Source organism: Rutidosis leptorrhynchoides, chromosome 9 (genome assembly GCF_046630445.1).
Source record: "Rutidosis leptorrhynchoides isolate AG116_Rl617_1_P2 chromosome 9, CSIRO_AGI_Rlap_v1, whole genome shotgun sequence".
NCBI classification, from domain to species: Eukaryota; Viridiplantae; Streptophyta; class Magnoliopsida; order Asterales; family Asteraceae; genus Rutidosis; species Rutidosis leptorrhynchoides.
Genome location: NC_092341.1, coordinates 344,406,673 through 344,418,677, shown reverse-complemented (window position 1 = coordinate 344,418,677; position 12,005 = coordinate 344,406,673).

Sequence of the window (12,005 nt, the reverse complement as noted above, 5' to 3'; positions counted from 1 at the left end):
AACATGATTTTGAGAATTAAAGTGGACTTTTTCAAGTCTAAAATTCATGAACTTGATTTTTGAAAGATAATGCCATTTGAGACTTGTTTAATTGCTAGTAATGATTATTTTGACATGTTATTTGAGTTGAATGCTTATGAACTTGGCGAACATTTTCGTATATGCTTATTTGAAAAAGTGTAGATTTGATAAAAATGTGAAAATGAGCTTAAGTTTGATATAAATTGATAATGTCATTGTAATTATTTTGATTGATGATTTTGCTGACACTAATGCATATTTGGATGCACAAAAATTGTGTTTGATGTGTTTTGCAGAATGAAAGGGGTGAATCTTCATCCCAAGCCCGCAATGCTCCTGCTGAGAATTTGGAACAACAGGAGGTGGATAACTACTACAAGCAGGATATACCTCATCCAGTCATGACCTTTTCCGATATGCACTTGGAAGAGTTGCACCCGAACCTGAGATTTGACAGACTTTGGATAGATTATCCAAAATATCAAAGGGGTTTGCATACTCTTCATTCTAAGGTTGTTGAGGTACCGAGGGTCATAGAATGGGGACCCTTAGAAGCTGTAGAATTGGCCGGGCCAATTAGGGAATTACTTGTACAGAGGTATGGTAATTCTTCTTTTAATGACTGGGTACGTTTATTCACCATGCGTAGACCTGTATATAAAGTATGGTGTGAAGAATTGTTATGTAGTATAGAGTTGAATGATCGGGTAGCTAGTTTAACCGATCGTTCTTTTATTAGATTTTTGTTAGGCGGTTCGATGCGCCACATGTCTTTACTGGACATGGCTCAGGCTTTACGTATATATACGCCTGAGGAGTTAGCGTCTGCCGATTGTAGAGGATTGATACTAAACGGTAGAAAGATAGATGAAAATTTTGATACACACGGTGTGTGGAGTCAAATGACAAGCCATCACCATTTCAAAGGGGGAAATTACTCTTATTTGGATATAGATAGAGCCGAATTAAGAGTGATACATAGGTTTTTAGCTAATTTGATTACACAAAGGGGTAAGAACAAGGAAAAAGTAAATGAACAGGATTTGTTTTACCATATGTGTATTCGAGACCCACAAAGCGCTGTAAGTATACCATATTGTGTGGGTTATTATTTATCAGCTATGGTTCGGGGGATGCGACCGCATAGCATAATAGGAGGTGGTATTTTTATTACTTTGATTGGTGAATATCTCGGTGTGGATATAAGTCGGGGGGGATTATTAGTAGAAGAACCAGAACCCCGCGATACTATAGGTTTAAATGTATACCATGGTGCGAAAGTTTTGAAGAGGCGAAATAACGCCGCAGTACGATACCATGGTAGACATCCACAGGTGGAGAGAAACCAACAGCAAGGTAATGTAGGAGGGGGGAATGAGATGCAAGAAATGCAAAGGTTTATAGCTTCTCAGGAATACGAAAATGCTAGACAGAGAGCATTTGAAGATTGGCAAGTTCATCAGAACCAAATCATAGCTCATTGCCAACATATAGGTAGAAACTATATTCCTACACCGAAACCCATCTTCCCTCCCTGGTCTATAGAGATGCAGCCACCGTATCCTACGTATGACCCTGCCGAAGCATTCTATAGCACCTATGGTTATGCCTGGAACCCCTATTGGTACCAGTATCATCCCTAGTATACTTATTTATTTATTTTTTTTGTAATTTGTAATTATAGATACGTTTAATGCTTTTGTTAATATTGTAATCATTTTTATAATTATCTAACTTTTATTCTTAGATTTTAATAATTTTTGAATGTGGGGTAATATACCAAACTTCAAAAATATGTATATATGTTTGCAGTTTATCTTATGTACACAACAGGGTAAAACAACGCATTTTCAAAGACTGGCATTAAGTTCAGCAAAAGCAACTAATTTTGACGACAAGATGCAAAATATATGTGAAATAACAACAAGACGGAATGAACAAATGATGTGCACCATTTATCATTCAGCAAACAAACGCCAATATATTTGGAAACTTTGGTAAAAATTTAATCATTTTCACACTAATCACCCTCAATAATTTAAATTGTTACTGATTTCTTGCAAATGAGGGCATTGCAAGATCTTAAGTGTGGGGAGGGGTTAAATTCTTTCGGATTTTAAAAATTTTTACTTTATACACTTGGTTACCATTAAAAATACTAGTAAAGCAGTAGTTGTATTAGAATTTAGTGCTCTCTGATAATAAAGAACAGCCCTGGTCTTATATACTGACTACCCAATTCTAGTAAAATTTTTCAAAATTTTCAATTAAATGAACTAAAAATCATGCTTATACATATTTATGAACGATAAAACTAGGTTTTAATACCGAAATTATTGTTACCTCAAAAAGGACATAAATTGAAAAACAAACCAAAATGTTAAAATTCATTTAAAATGGAATATAGGACGATAAAAAGGAAAATAAAAGCCAAGTGTGGGAAAATTTACCAAGTTATCTTAAACATATGTCACATATATCTGTAACAAATAACTGAAAATACTTCTGCTTTGGACTAAACTAAACTGTTTTACCCAATGAAAGAAAAGAAGAGATGGATCTACACGATGAATCAATTCCATCATTAAAAGGAAGTAAAGTCTTTCGAAAAAGAAACGCGCTTCTTGATTTAGGTCATGAAGTTGTCGTCCAGACCAGCTGTAGGTTGACGAAAAATCTAGAAAAGTCATCACTAAAATCAGCAGGAAATCCACGGACCTCAGCATTAAACAGGGTCGCCAAGTGGTCAGATTTATCCTAACCATGAGAAGGATTTATCTCGTACAATGGGGGGGGGCACCATGCAAATTAGTTGGATAAGACTAATGAATCAGACCCCCAGAAAGGATAATCTCCTTTTAAAGATTAAAAATCAGCTTTTAAGACTGATATTACTCAATCCTTGAGATTGACTTTAAAGATTGAGAATTACAAACTCATGGAATTCAATGATATCTAAACTCGAGCTTGAACGAGAAAATATTTTGATCAAAATTACAAACCGATTTGTTTTCTGAAAACCCTATTTTCAATGCGTTCATTACCATTGAACGTAAAAACCTAGGAATTCACCTGGAATTCATTAGGTCACCTGAACTAAATCGGGTGTCAACCGTAAGAACGGTGGTTGCATAGTGGTCAAAGACAGGACCTTGTGCCATACCGAAAAATTATAAGGGTGAGCTTTACTATTGCTCCTACCAAGGATAGTAATTGTGTCCGACACGTTATAGACCATAATTAAAAGCATGTCAGGGGACATTGCCTTAACAGTTGCTTGTTCAACGCTTTCCTTTACAACCGGACGGTAGTTTATCGAAAGGTAATATACGGGACAAGTAAACTGGACGTGTTGCTTTCCAAATACAAGGTTAGCAAGTGGGTGACACAAAACAGCAAGTTTTGAGCTAAAATTTTCAATTCTGAAACCCACCAAACCCACAAAAATATTTTGCAAACACCGGTAAAGGGTTATTCCGGAAAACTTATCTAGGGTAAAAACTAGATTTTCAAAAGATCAAATGTTTTCATAAAGATCCAATTTCCTTAATGGATCTAAATTTTTATAGTCATATGGGACTGTAAACCATATCGTTACTACCATTGTTCATACCACCGTATAGAAATCACTGATGTACAAAGTGTGAAGAATAAAGAAGTGATTCTAGTATTTCAAGACGATATTGCTTGAGGACAAGCAACGCTCAAGTGTGGGAATATTTGATAATGCTAAAAACGAACATATATTTCATAGCATTATTCCTCAAGAAAGACAAGCTTTTAGTTGCAATTGTTCTATTTACAAGTGATATTCGTTTAAATAATAAAAGGTGAAGACAAAAGACAGATTCGACGAATTGAAGACGCAAACGACCAAAAAGCTCAAAAGAAAAAAAGACAATCAAAGAGGTTCCAATTATTGATAAGAAACGTCTCGAAATTACAAGAGTACAAGATTCAAAACGCAAAGTACAAAATATAAAATTGTACGCAAGGACGTTCGAAAATCCGGAACCGGGACTAGAGTCAACTCTCAACGCTCGACGCAACGGACTAAAAATTACAAGTTAACTATGTATATAAATATAATATAATATATAATTAATTATATTAATTATATATATATTATATTTATAAATAAAAACCGTCGGCAGAGAAAGACTCCAAAAGGGTGAGCTGTAAAAACAAACTCCGCGACTCGCGGAGTTTGAAGGCCAAAAAGGCCGCGAGTCGCGGAGCCCCAAAATGAAAAACTGCCTATAAAGCCAACCGAATTCTGATCATTTTCATCCATCTTTTTCTTCTTCTCTCATATATACGTAAAATATATATTTATAATTTATATTTTAATTTTAATTTTAATTATAATTCTAATAATAAGGGTATGTTAGCGAATGTTGTAAGGGCGTAAGTCGAAATTCTGTCCGTGTAACGCTACGCTATTTTTAATCATTGTAAGTTATGTTCAACCTTTTTACATTAATGTCTCGTAGCTAAGTTATTATTATGCTTATCTAAAACGAAGTAATCATGATGTTGGGCTAATTACTAAAATTGGGTAATTGGACTTTGTACCATAATTGGGGTTTGGACAAAAGAACGACACTTGTGGAAATTAGACTATGAGCTATTAATGGGCTTTATATTTGTTTAAATAAATGATAGTTTGTTAATGTTAATATAAAGATTTACAATTGGGCGTCCCTATAAATTACCATATACACTCGATCGGACACGATGGGCGGGGTATTTATCTGTACGAATAATCGTTCATTTAACCGGACACGGGAATGGATTAATAGCCACTAGAATAATTAAAACAGGGGTGAAATTATGTACAAAGGACACTTGGTATAATTGATAACAAAATATTAAAACCTTGGGTTACACTCAGTCGACATCCTGGTGTAATTATTAAACAAAGTATTAAAATCTTGTTACAGTTTAAATCCCCAATTAGTTGGAATATTTAACTTCGGGTATAAGGATAATTTGACGAGGGCACTCGCATTTTATATTTATGACTGATGGACTGTTATGGACAAAAACCAGACGGGCATATTAAATAATCCAGGACAAAGGACAATTAACCCATGGGCATAAAACTAAAATCAACACGTCAAACATCATGATTACGGAAGTTTAAATAAGCATAATTCTTTTATTTCATATTTAATTTCCTTTATTTTATATTTAATTGCACTTCTAATTATCGCACTTTTATTTATTGTTATTTAATCGCACTTTTAATTATCGTACTTTTTAATTATCGCAATTTTATTTTATCGCACTTTTATTGCAATTTCATTATCGTTATTTATTTTACGCTTTAAATTAAGTCTTTTATTTATTTAATATTTTACATTAGGTTTTAACTGCGACTAAAGTTTTAAAATCGACAAACCGGTCATTAAACGGTAAAAACTCCCCTTTATAATAATAATATTACTTATATATATATTTGTATTTTTATAAAAGTAAACTAATATAGCGTTAAGCTTTGTTTAAAGATTTCCCTGTGGAACGAACCGGACTTACTAAAAACTACACTACTGTACGATTAGGTACACTGCCTATAAGTGTTGTAGCAAGGTTTAAGTATATCCATTCTCTAAATAAATAAATATCTTGTGTAAAATTGTATCATATTTAGTAGTATTTCCTGCTAAAATTAATAACTATTTCGTATCCCTTAGCTTTGACATCAAGTTCATTGTTAATATACTTAATGATATGTTTACTTATCATAGTATCATGTTAACTATATATATATCCATATATATGTCATCATATAGTTTTTACAAGTTTTAACGTTCGTGAATCACCGGTGAACTTGGGTGGTCAATTGTCTATATGAAACATATTTCAATTAATCAAGTCTTAACAAGTTTGTTTTCTTAACATGTTGGAAACATTTAATCATGTAAATATCAATCTCAATTAATATATATAAACATGGAAAAGTTCGGGTCACTACAGTACCTACCCGTTAAATAAATTTCGTCCCGAAATTTTAAGCTGTTGAAGGTGTTGACGAATCTTCTGGAAATAGATGCGGGTATTTCTTCTTCATCTGATCTTCATGCTCCCAGGTGAACTCGGGTCCTCTACGAGCATTCCATCGAACCTTAACAATTGGTATCTTGTTTTGCTTAAGTCTTTTAACCTCACGATCCATTATTTCGACGGGTTCTTCGATGAATTGAAGTTTTTCGTTGATTTGGATTTCATCTAACGAAATAGTGAGATCTTCTTTAGCAAAACATTTCTTCAAATTCGAGACGTGGAAAGTGTTATGTACAGCCGCGAGTTGTTGAGGTAACTCTAGTCGGTAAGCTACTGGTCTGACACGATCAATAATCTTGAATGGTCCAATATACCTTGGATTTAATTTTCCTCGTTTACCAAATCGAACAACGCCTTTCCAAGGTGCAACTTTAAGCATGACCATCTCTCCAATTTCAAATTCTATATCTTTTCTTTTAATGTCAGCGTAGCTCTTTTGTCGACTTTGGGAGGTTTTCAACCGTTGTTGAATTTGGATGATCTTCTCGGTAGTTTCTTGTATAATCTCCGGACCCGTAATCTGTCTATCCCCCACTTCACTCCAACAAATTGGAGACCTGCACTTTCTACCATAAAGTGCTTCAAACGGCGCCATCTCAATGCTTGAATGGTAGCTGTTGTTGTAGGAAAATTCTGCTAACGGTAGATGTCGATCCCAACTGTTTCCGAAATCAATAACACATGCTCGTAGCATGTCTTCAAGCATTTGTATCGTCCTTTCGCTCTGCCCATCAGTTTGTGGATGATAGGCAGTACTCATGTCTAGACGAGTTCCTAATGCTTGCTGTAATGTCTGCCAGAATCTTGAAATAAATCTGCCATCCCTATCAGAGATAATAGAGATTGGTATTCCATGTCTGGAGACGACTTCCTTCAAATACAGTCTTGCTAACTTCTCCATCTTGTCATCTTCTCTTATTGGTAGGAAGTGTGCTGATTTGGTGAGACGATCAACTATTACCCAAATAGTATCAAAACCACTTGCAGTCCTTGGCAATTTAGTGATGAAATCCATGGTAATGTTTTCCCATTTCCATTCCGGGATTTCGGGTTGTTGAAGTAGACCTGATGGTTTCTGATGCTCAGCTTTGACCTTAGAACACGTCAAACATTCTCCTACGTATTTAGCAACATCGGCTTTCATACCCGGCCACCAAAAATGTTTCTTGAGATCCTTGTACATCTTCCCCGTTCCAGGATGTATTGAGTATCTGGTTTTATGAGCTTCTCTAAGTACCATTTCTCTCATATCTCCAAATTTTGGTACCCAAATCCTTTCAGCCCTATACCGGGTTCCGTCTTCCCGAATATTAAGATGCTTCTCCGATCCTTTGGGTATTTCATCCTTTAAATTTCCCTCTTTTAAAACTCCTTGTTGCGCCTCCTTTATTTGAGTAGTAATGTTATTATGAATCATTATATTCATAGATTTTACTCGAATGGCTGTCCTTCCTGCTCAAGGCATCGGCTACCACATTTGCCTTCCCCGGGTGGTAACGAATCTCAAAGTCGTAATCATTCAATAATTCAATCCACCTACGCTGCCTCATATTCAGTTGTTTCTGATTAAATATGTGTTGAAGACTTTTGTGGTCGGTATATATAATACTTTTGATCCCATATAAGTAGTGCCTCCAAGTCTTTAATGCAAAAACAACCGCGCCTAATTCCAAATCATGCGTCGTATAATTTTGTTCGTGAATCTTTAATTGTCTAGACGCATAAGCAATCACCTTCGTTCGTTGCATTAATACACAACCGAGACCTTGCTTTGATGCATCACAATAAATCACAAAATCATCATTCCCTTCAGGCAATGACAATATAGGTGCCGTAGTTAGCTTTTTCTTCAATAACTGAAACGCTTTCTCTTGTTCATCATTCCATTCAAATTTCTTCCCTTTATGCGTTAATGCAGTCAAGGGTTTTGCTATTCTGGAAAAGTCTTGGATGAACCTTCTGTAGTAACCAGCTAGTCCTAAAAACTGGCGTATGTGTTTCGGAGTTTTCGGGGTTTCCCACTTTTCAACAGTTTCTATCTTTGCCGGATCCACCTTAATACCTTCTTTGTTCACTATGTGACCGAGGAATTGAACTTCTTCCAACCAAAATGCACACTTTGAAAACTTAGCGTACAATTCTTCCTTCCTCAATACTTCTAACACCTTTCTCAAATGTTCACCGTGTTCTTGGTCATTCTTTGAGTAAATAAGTATGTCATCAATGAAAACAATGACAAACTTGTCAAGGTATGGTCCACACACTCGGTTCATAAGGTCCATGAACATAGCTGGTGCATTAGTTAAACCAAACGGCATGACCATAAACTCGTAATGACCGTAACGTGTTCTGAAAGCAGTCTTTGGAATATCATCTTCTTTCACCCGCATTTGATGATACCCGGAACGTAAGTCAATCTTTGAATAAACAGACGAGCCTTGTAGTTGATCAAATAAGTCATCGATTCTCGGTAGTGGGTAGCGGTTCTTGATGGTAAGTTTGTTCAACTCTCGGTAGTCGATACACAACCTGAATGTACCATCTTTCTTCTTGACAAACAAAACAGGAGCTCCCCACGGTGATGTGCTTGGTCGAATGAAACCACGCTCTAAAAGTTCTTGTAATTGGCTTTGTAGTTCTTTCATCTCGCTGGGTGCGAGTCTGTAAGGAGCACGAGCTATTGGTGCAGCTCCTGGTACAAGATCTATTTGAAATTCAACGGATCGATGTGGGGGTAATCCCGGTAATTCTTTCGGAAATACATCGGGAAATTCTTTTGCAATGGGAACATCATTGATGCTCTTTTCTTCAGTTTGTACTTTCTCGACGTGTGCTAGAACAGCATAGCAACCTTTTCTTATTAGTTTTTGTGCCTTCAAATTACTAATAAGATGTAGCTTCGTGTTGCCCTTTTCTCCGTACACCATTAAGGGTTTTCCTTTTTCTCGTATAATGCGAATTGCATTTTTGTAACAAACGATCTCTGCTTTCACTTCTTTCAACCAGTCCATACCGATTATCACATCAAAACTCCCTAACTCTACTGGTATCAAATCAATCTTAAATGTTTCGCTAACCAGTTTAATTTCTCGATTCCGACATATATTATCTGCTGAAATTAATTTACCATTTGCTAATTCGAGTAAAAATTTACTATCCAAAGGCGTCAATGGACAACTTAATTTAGCACAAAAATCTCTACTCATATAGCTTCTATCCGGACCCGAATCAAATAAAACGTAAGCAGATTTATTGTCAATAAGAAAGGTACCCGTAACAAGCTCCGGGTCTTCCTGTGCCTCTGCCGCATTAATATTGAAAACTCTTCCGCGGCCTTGTCCATTCGTGTTCTCCTGGTTCGGGCAATTTCTAATGATGTGGCCCGGTTTTCCACATTTATAACAAACTACATTGGCATAACTTGCTCCGACACTACTTGCTCCGCCATTACTCGTTCCGACACCATTTGTTCCTTTCGTTCTATTAACCCCTGGTCCGTAGACCTCACACTTCGCTGCGCTATGACCATTTCTTTTACACTTGTTGCAAAATTTGGTGCAGAACCCCGAGTGATACTTTTCACACCTTTGGCATAGCTGCTTCTGATTGTTGTTGTTGTTGCGGTTATTATTGTTGTTGGGATGATTGTTGTAGTTGCTGTTGTTGTTGTTGTTGTTGGGCCGTTTGTTGTAGTTGCGATTGATGTTGCGATTGTTGGGATAATTGTTGCGATTATTGTTGTAATTGCTGTTGTTGTTGTATTGGTGATTCTTATCACCGTTTTCCTCCCACTTTCTTTTGACTTGCTTCACATTGGCCTCTTCAGCAGTCTGTTCTTTAATTCTTTCTTCAATCTGGTTCACGAGTTTGTGAGCCATTCTACATGCCTGTTGTATGGAGGCGGGCTCGTGTGAACTTATATCTTCTTGGATTCTTTCCGGTAATCCTTTCACAAACGCGTCGATCTTCTCTTCCTCATCTTCGAATGCTCCCGGACACAATAGGCACAATTCTGTGAATCGTCTTTCGTACGTGGTAATATCAAATCCTTGGGTTCGTAACCCTCTAAGTTCTGTCTTGAGCTTATTGACCTCGGTTCTGGGACGGTACTTCTCGTTCATCAAGTGCTTGAATGCTGACCACGGTAGTGCGTACGCATCGTCTTGTCCCACTTGCTCTAGATAGGTATTCCACCATGTTAACGCAGAACCTGTGAAGGTATGCGTAGCGTACTTTACTTTGTCCTCTTCAGTACACTTACTTATGGCAAACACCGATTCGACCTTCTCGGTCCACCGTTTCAATCCGATCGGTCCTTCGGTTCCATCAAATTCCAAAGGTTTGCAGGCAGTGAATTATTTGTAGGTGCATCCTACACGATTTCCTGTACTGCTAGATCCAAGGTTATTGTTGGTATGTAGCGCAGCCTGTACTGCGGCTATGTTTGAAGCTAGAAAAGTACGGAATTCCACTTCATTCATATTCACGGTGTGTCGAGTAGTCGGTGCCATTTCCTTCAAAATAGTTAAATGGAACAAGTTAATCATACAGAATATTAAGAGTAGTTAATAGTATTTCGTAGCATAATATGAACTCGTTTATAAAAGCTTTTTCTTCATATTAGCGTTTTATAAGTTTAAATTCGGGTAGTACCTACCCGTTAAGTTCATACTTAGTAGCTAATATACAATTCAACTACTACAATTCTATATGAAAAACTGATTATAATAATATTGCGCGTTCAAACTTTTACACAAAATTTTACAAACTTACAATACCGCTTATTTTACATATAGCATGAAATATAGCACACAATAAATTTGATACAAGATGGTTGTGAAGATAATTCTAGCTAGTACACAAGTCGTTCAGCAAAGGCAATAAAGACACGTAATTCATACGTCCAGAAACAAGTCATGCATTCTGGTTTTACTAGGATTACTTCCCATCCTTGGTCTTGTGGAACATAATCGTTATGGCCGTTGATAAGACAGCGTGTTGTAACGTCGTCAAAGGGACGAGGGTTACGTAATGTCCAACAGTCCCGTAACAATCTAAAAACCTCATTTCTTACCCCAATTACCGACTCCGTCACTTGTGGGAACGTTTTGTTTAATAGTTGTAGCCCGATGTTCTTGTTCTCACTTTGGTGAGAAGCGAACATTACTAATCCGTAAGTATAACATGCTTCTTTATGTTGCATGTTAGCCGCTTTTTCTAAATCACGAAGTCTAATATTCGGATATATTGAGTCAAAATAATTTCTTAACCCATTGCGTAAAATAGCATTTGGGTTCCCCGCAATATATGCGTCAAAGTAAACACATCGTAACTTATGGATTTCCCAATGTGATATCCCCTATCTTTCGAACGAAAGCCTTTTATAAACCAAGGCATTCTTGGAACGTTCTTCGAATGTCTTACAAACTGATCTCGCCTTAAATAGTTGTGCCGAAGAATTCTGACCGACTCTAGACAAGATTTCATCAATCATGTCTCCGGGTAGGTCTCTTAAAATATTGGGTTGTCTATCCATTTTGTGTTTTTATACTGTAAAATAGACAAGAGTTAGATTCATAAAAAAAATACTTATTAATACAAGCAATTTTTACATATATCATAACGCATAAGCACACTATATTACATATATTGCACCACACGAATACAACTATCTTATTCCGACTCGCTTGTTTCTTCTTCTTCGGTTTTGGTTCGTTTTGCCAAGTTTCTAGGGATATATGATGTTCCCCTAATATGAGCCGTAATTTTCCACATTGGTTTAGAAAAACCTGGTGGTTTAGAGGTTCCCGGGTCATTGTTACAACTTAAGGACTTCGGGGGTTGACGATACATATAAAGTTCATCGGGGTTGGAATTAGATTTCTCTATTTTTATGCCCTTTCCCTTATTATTTTCTT